Source organism: Amblyomma maculatum, chromosome 1 (genome assembly GCF_055883805.1).
Source record: "Amblyomma maculatum isolate TAMU_Amacu chromosome 1, ASM5588380v1, whole genome shotgun sequence".
Lineage (NCBI taxonomy): Eukaryota > Metazoa > Arthropoda > Arachnida > Ixodida > Ixodidae > Amblyomma > Amblyomma maculatum.
The window spans coordinates 25,204,500-25,211,604 of NC_139344.1; the positions used below are offsets into that span (position 1 = coordinate 25,204,500).

General features: G+C 41.1%; 1 long non-coding RNA gene across 1 annotated transcript; it reads left to right on the top strand.

Moving 5' to 3' along the window:
- Positions 1-309: 309 nt before the first annotated feature.
- Positions 310-5,520, top strand: LOC146201957 (uncharacterized). Its single transcript, XR_014701906.1, has 4 exons — positions 310-453; positions 1,115-1,199; positions 2,316-2,424; positions 5,199-5,520. It is a non-coding gene; the product is annotated as an uncharacterized LOC146201957 (long non-coding RNA).
- The last annotated feature ends 1,585 nt before the right edge of the window (positions 5,521-7,105 follow it).

Here is a 7,105-nt window from a genome sequence, read left to right on the forward strand (position 1 = left end):
ACCGTGGAGAGAGCAAGGCCGAACTCAGAACAAGGGCGGACAGACAAGTGTGTACGCTGCAAAACAGGGAGAAAGGGGAGGTGAGGGGGGAGTAGTGGTGAGACGAGAAGCGAAGCAGTTGCTTTTTAGTTTTGTTGCTTTTATTCTCAACGCAGCGTCAGGTGTTCGTAGTTGCTTGAGCCTGCCTGCGTTCCCTGCGACTCTGCGAGTCCGAGAAGACGACGACGGCGATTGCCGCACGAGTCAGCGTTCGTGCTCTTTGTCGTTGGTACTCATCTGTGTTTTTAGAAAAGTTTGGTTGCTCTCAGCGATTATTTCATCGAGTGCGCTCATCGATGCCTCACTATGAAACGACTTCGTGAAAGTGTGAACTTCGGAATGAAACGGCGGATGGCTGGTCGTCGCGGTGGTGGCGTTCCAACGGATCCTTGGCGCCAAATTTCAGCCGCGCATGTAAGTGACGTTTTACATTTCGTTTTACGTGTTTTTCTCTGCTATTTAACTTGGCCTGAACATGTTTTGTTATTGCTTACGTCCGCGACGCTGCTTGTTTGTCTGTGAAACGGCCTCTGAGCACGACGTATTGGATCCCAACCTGAGCATACCACTCCCTCAGTTCAGACTGGAGGAGCGGCGCATCCCAAAATTTTTAGATGGTCACGACCTTTTTGCGGGATGTTAATGTTGCATTTTTAGTCGTCTACGACGCTCACAAGCATATCCCGCGGTCGAAAGTATGCGTCGACGTGCGCTAATGCAGTCCCGGTGATACGCATTGACGTGTTTGCATGCCGCATTATTTTTGCTCGCTGCCTACAATCGATTTTGATCGTCTGTTGTTGCTGCTTTACGGGAACGTTGCCATAAATGCGGGAGAGCATGCAGGGTGATGGGTTAAGTTTACGGTTCTTTTGCCAGCAACTTGTACGTTCGAAGGCAGCGCGCTTGATATCCTAAAGTCACGCTTTCAGAACGCCGATTTAACCCCGCAGTTTTGAGCTGATGGCGTCGAGACCAGAGGTGGGACCGAGCCGATTCGTGTACATGTATACTGTCGCAGTGACGCAATGTGCAGGAAAGACATTTCTCACGCTTTTTTTTTTTTTCGCTGCAGGCTCAAGTCCTTCGTCTCGTCTGCGCAAGAACGTAGACTGTCGTTTCTTCAAAGAATTTGAAACTGGTCTCTGCTATCCGTGCTGGTAAGTCCAAAGCATTGTTTCCGTCCAGAAAGGGGCGTTTAAATTGACACGCGCACTTTTGTGGCACATATTGCTGATCACTGACATCTGCCTCAATGTATACTGCTTGGGATTCTCGTCGGAGAATATTTATGTCGCGTGCCATGTGTGTGTCTCCTTGCGTGTTGCCATTTTCGCTCATGCCGTGCAATATGGTGCACGCCCAGTCAGTGACTTATCAATTGAGTTTCATTGTGTTTGAGGGCGTGTGCGAGTAAATGGTGTTATTTAACTTGCTGATCACTTATGTTAAAAACTGATAATAAATATTGGACTCGATCAAATCACTTAACAAGTGAAAAATCTGGGTTAGCTGGTGATCAGATGTCTTCAGCATTGAAGCAAACCATGTGTCACCCCTTCTCTGCTTTAAGACTGACTTTCTTTTTGTAATCGGTACATAAAAAGACCAGCGCAAAAAAAAAGAATAATTACGGGGACAAAGGAACAAAAAATGACAGGACGGGCACTGAAATACGTTTTGTGTTCCTTTGTACCTGTTTTCTTTTTTTTTCGCTGGTCTTTTAGGGTGTAAGTATGAACCAACTGGCCCAAACAGCTATTTTGATTAAATGTGCTAATTTTCGTTAGCGAGCTAAGGAAAATTTTTATATCGCTAATATTTTTCATTTGGGGATTTGCTATAGTTTCTACTCAGCTATTTCCATTCTGAACTTTTCAGCCTCCTGACCCATAGAAAGGAGGCTATGCCTGACCAATAACAACACATTCTTTTCCTTCTGTAGTTTCTGTTGTCAGACATTGTGTTATACTCATTACTACAATTCACTGGTACTGAGACATTCCCTCATTGAAGTTAATGTGTATTGTCATTGTGCTAGCAGTTTGTCATAAATCTGCTATTCTAGTTTATTTAAGCAGTTATTTCGACTGTAAAGAGGTGGCAGATATTGTTACAGATATATCTAGGAACAGGAGTTGTAGCTTTTAAGCTCATTGTCAAAATATTTGAGTCATTGTTGTGGCATGTGTGGTGCCATTATTTTTTGTACTATAGTTATGTATGTACTAGTTACAAGTATCATGCTAATGTTATGAATGATACCTTTGCTGCAGCGTACCTGCCAGTAGGAGGAATACGGTGTAGAAGTGCTGTTACTCCTGCTTCTAAAGATCAACCTGCTTTCTTCAGCGCTGGACGACTACTTACGGCAAGATTTGTGTGGTATGTATTTTTCGACATAGCTGTGGCATTGTGGTCTGTTCATTGTTGCTTTATGTCTATCAAAGAGCATATTTTTCGATGCTGAGGAGCAATAGCCCTGGCATTACATTGATTTTGGAACCATTCAGTGCTATTGAGCAAGTTAGCAAGGGAGGAATTTTTTCAGTATGTAATCGATCTGAACATGTTGACTTCTTTTTATTGAGTGAGCTGTTAATGTATGCCTCTTTTCTTTTTTTCTTCAAAACCTAATATTTAAATTGTTTGCACTTGGTTCTCAGCAGTAAGGTTATGTTCTCTGATGGGTGTAATTTTCAACAACTCACATGCTCTTATGTTGCTAGGTATGTCCACAATAGAATGAAACTAAAAATGAAGTACTGCAGGTGATATGTAATGGACGGTATTTTAGCACTTTCAGCTTTATTGTTTCTTTTGTGTTCTTTATATTGTTTTGTGCCATTTGTACTCAGCGTATTTTCCTTGTGTTCCACCACTACCATTTAACAAATATATATATATATATGCCCCCACCCCTTATGTCATGTCTATGGGCCTATAAAGGGAGAATGAATGAAATGAAATTTGCAGTACAATTAGAACTGGATTGTGCAGCACAGTGGACATGTCTGTGGTAGAGGATAATGGTTGAATGGCTAATCAACCAAAATTGACTTAGCTTTTGCATTTTAATTTTAGGGGACAGTATTATATACCAGAAATGAGGGTCCCCAATATTATAGGTGAGCCCAGTTCTTAAATTTTCTGAAAGAGCAATGTAGTTCAAAATACTGAACAAGGAAAGGCGTATTTGAAAACTATTGTCTTGCTTTCCCACATTGCATGTAAAAAATGTTGCTGCACTTGGTATTGTTGCCAGAATCATGTTAGCTTCTTCTGCATCATCAAAAACACAAAATATGTCTATATTATCTGAATAAGAAATGTCAGCAACACCCTTTTTTAGTTATGTAATGTGGAAAAACCAACTTACAAAGCTTTTAAAGGAATATTTTTGATGCTCATTATGTTAGACCACATAGATGATTAGGAGGGTTTTAGGCCTAGGCTCACTCATTAATAGCCTTCAATTTTGCAGTTTTCATATTGCCTCTTATAAACAAAAAGAATAGATAATTAAGTCTAATCCTGAAGCTGTACCAGGTACCCAAAGTCCACATTGCTGCACAACCCACCGGCAGAGACTGCACGGGTGTCTCTTCATAGTTTGATTTGCAATCTGTAAAGGTAAAGAACATAATCTTCGAGAAATTTGTTGTAAACACTTTTTAATAATCATTCTTGTATAATATTGGTCAGCATTTACAATTTCATTAGTTAGGCATCTAAAGAGATAAGCAGTTGACAGTTCTGGCAAATTGCAGTTTATGAGAAGTTTTATTCCTGCTGCATGTGCTGCGAGCATTACATGAAACAGCAATACATAGAATCTCAAGCTTTGTGGTTTGTTCAAGGAATTATAGGGGTATTGAAGTGTATTGTTTTTTGCCTCCTGAGCAAGATAATGTAGTTTTGAAGTGAAACGGCAGTCTCGAGAAGTTTTTGGCATCGGCATAAGCTGATGTGTGGTGTGAAACTAGCAATGAACTTATGTAAAAGTTGCATTTTATTGTCATGCTTTACATAATTCTGCATCTGTGACATCACTGCAGTAATGCACATGCGCAGAAGGTGCTTTGGATGTGCCTTGCTATCATTGCTCTTTTAGCATGAAATGTTCCATCTTTCAGAAGTGGTATCCCGCATTTTATAAGGCATAGCCTCTGTGGTATATTCATGCCTTTTTCCAGGAATGTAAACTGCACTAAAGGCAGAAACAATAGAATGGCCTTAGACATACCCCTGCAGGAGCAAGCTCTGCAGGAACAAGCTTCATTCGTTATATTCGTGAGAAATGACAACGAATGCAAGAACAAAAGAACCTCCCCCCATCCCTCCTCCCCCCCCCCCCAAAAAAAAAAAAAGAAGAAGAAGAGATTTGCAGTTGTCACTTGTGATGGATGATCAGATGACTAAAGACAGTGTAGTCTCAGGAAAACATTAACACTATAGGCAACATAAGATAATGTCATGAAGGACCAGAGACAGTGTTTTCTAGGAGGGTGAGACCATAGTGACTAGAAACAAGACCACTGGTATGGTCAGGTGTGAAAGCAAACTATAATGTTTGGGTGTTGGAGTGGAAACCAGCAAACAACAAAGGGGAAAGTGAAGGTGATAAAACAAAGTTTAACATAAAAAGCTAATGATAAAAAAAGGAGAACTGCACATATGAACGAGTAGAGGGAGGGGTTTTTTAAATCACATCTTTTGCCTTTATTAGGCTGGCTTCTATTTTATCAATATGTTTTCATTCATATTTCTTTAAATAACCCTCTGGGTAGTCCAACATCAGTGATGCCTATGGCTTGACCCTGCTCCTAACAAGAATATGTCTCATTGTATATTGTGTCTTATTGAGCATATTGTCAATTTTTTCTGAGATTGCAATGTGCTAGTTGTCTATGTGTGTGTTAGTGGCACAGGTAAAGCTCAGATTTGGAGAATTTTCATTGATCTATATATTGTGTGATTTCACAATTCTCATTATATAAACACTTGGAAGCCTGTACTGGTGCACTATTTCCATCTGTCTTCCTTTTTACTTGCCCTTTGTGCAGTGTTATTTTTATATGTGAATTAATTACTCCATAAGCATGTTTTGTGAGACTTTCTTCGTGAGTAACTGATTACAAGTTCTCTTTTCTATGCAGGTCAAATACGTGGTACATCCCTGCCCTGACTGTGCGGAGAAGATTATCCAGTCCCTTGCTGCAACTTCGGTGTATAATGAGGTAAAATAAACACCATGGTATGTTATCTTAACCGATTGTTCTGTAAATTCTTTTTGTTCACTCTGCAACATAACTTACGGCTTGAATACAACATGACACAGCCTACCTCACCTGAAACATTGCTCACTGTCACACTCCAGACGACACAAAGATATTGCAATGTTTCAACATAATCTTTCCTTCCAGAAAATCTTGAAATGTATTGGTTAGCTTTATTCCTGCTTCCAGTGACCAAGTTTACGATGCAGATTGGTAATAGTACTCTTGTGTGGATAGCATATATATACCACAAGATGATGCTTAGATACCCTATGTAATATGGCATTACTTTAAACTGCTTGGAGGGCAACGTTATCCTTCTCCTGGTGGTATAAGCATTGCACCATAAAGGTGCAAAACTTTGCGCTCTTTGTCGTAATATAAATTTATACTCTAAAATGATAACTTTGCACCTGTACATACAGGATAAGCTTACGTTGTCAAGGTGCAAACTTGCACCTTTGATGCAAGGGTATGCTTATGCCATCGACAGACTAAAACATAGGCCTTTATGAAAGGTGCAACGTTATGCCTAGGTAGAATACAGTTACACTGCTTGTGAAGGTGCAAGTTTATGCTACCAGAAGCGTAATGTTACACTACATGCAATGGTATAAATACTTAGTCTTCCAAGACACAGCGTAACCTTACCCCAAAAAGGTGTTAGCTCAGCGACAAGCAGTTTACCCCCCAAAAAGACTAAGATCACACCTTTTTTTTTTAGAGTGTGCTGTCCTCAAAAAGTGAAAATCTTGTGGTCAAAGCGCTTATCTTAGAACCCTACCTTAATACATCTTGCAGACCGCATCCTTTCCACCGCGCTCGCCAGCCCTCGGGCGTAAGGCGGTTGCTATATTATGCTTGCAGAGGCCTTGGATAATAATTTTATAGACTCTGGGGGCCAGTTGCTGCATTTCCGAATTGCTTTAAATTCTTGTTTTCTGGTTCTCGGTGGCGCCAACCAAGCTGTCCTGTATATTAGTGGTAAAATTCGAGAAAAAGGAGAATTCTCCTCCGTCGTGGCTGGTATTTACATTGAAGTAGGATGGACAGTTGGGCGAGTTGGTACAATTACATAGTGGGTGGCGAGCGTCTCTTCTTGTGTGTTTCGTCTTTTCGCGCTATTCCACCCGCTATGCAATGACAGCTGGCGATGGCCAGCAGAAGTGCTATGTTTCGAAGAAACGCCGGGACTACGATACCATCTTTGTTTATGACCCTGCCGTAAAAGAAGACCGCCTGAAGAAGTAGTAAGAGCACGGTTAAACCGTGAGTAAGAGTAAATGGCGTTGAAAGTCCTTCTCAGTGGTTGTTCATCAATATCAAGATTACAGCACCGCGGTAATAGCCGCTTGTCGACCACAAGTCGGCGATAGCTTCGGAAAGTGCCATAATATTGCTAGGCTGGCGTAAAATCGGAAAAAAGCGGCATCAAAAGGGCTTGAGACAGTAACTTTGAGCGTATACGAAGGCGCCAGTATTCCCTAGCGCTGAATTCCTTGCCCACACTGCGAAATCATCAGGGCTGCAGAACATCCGACAAATGAGACTGTTGTGAAGGGTATCGCTTCCATGACAATGGGGAATTAATTTTAATATCATGTCCCTTAAGGAACAGACTTTAAAAAACTTCAAGCAAAATTTGCGTTACGATGGTCCCTTTAGGGTTTGTGCAACAATTTTGGCAATATGAAACCGCCCTGAATGATGTGATTTTGTTACGAGTGAAACATGGGAAACCTGGCTGCGCCCACGATCACGACGCATGTCATCGAATTAGGAAAGGA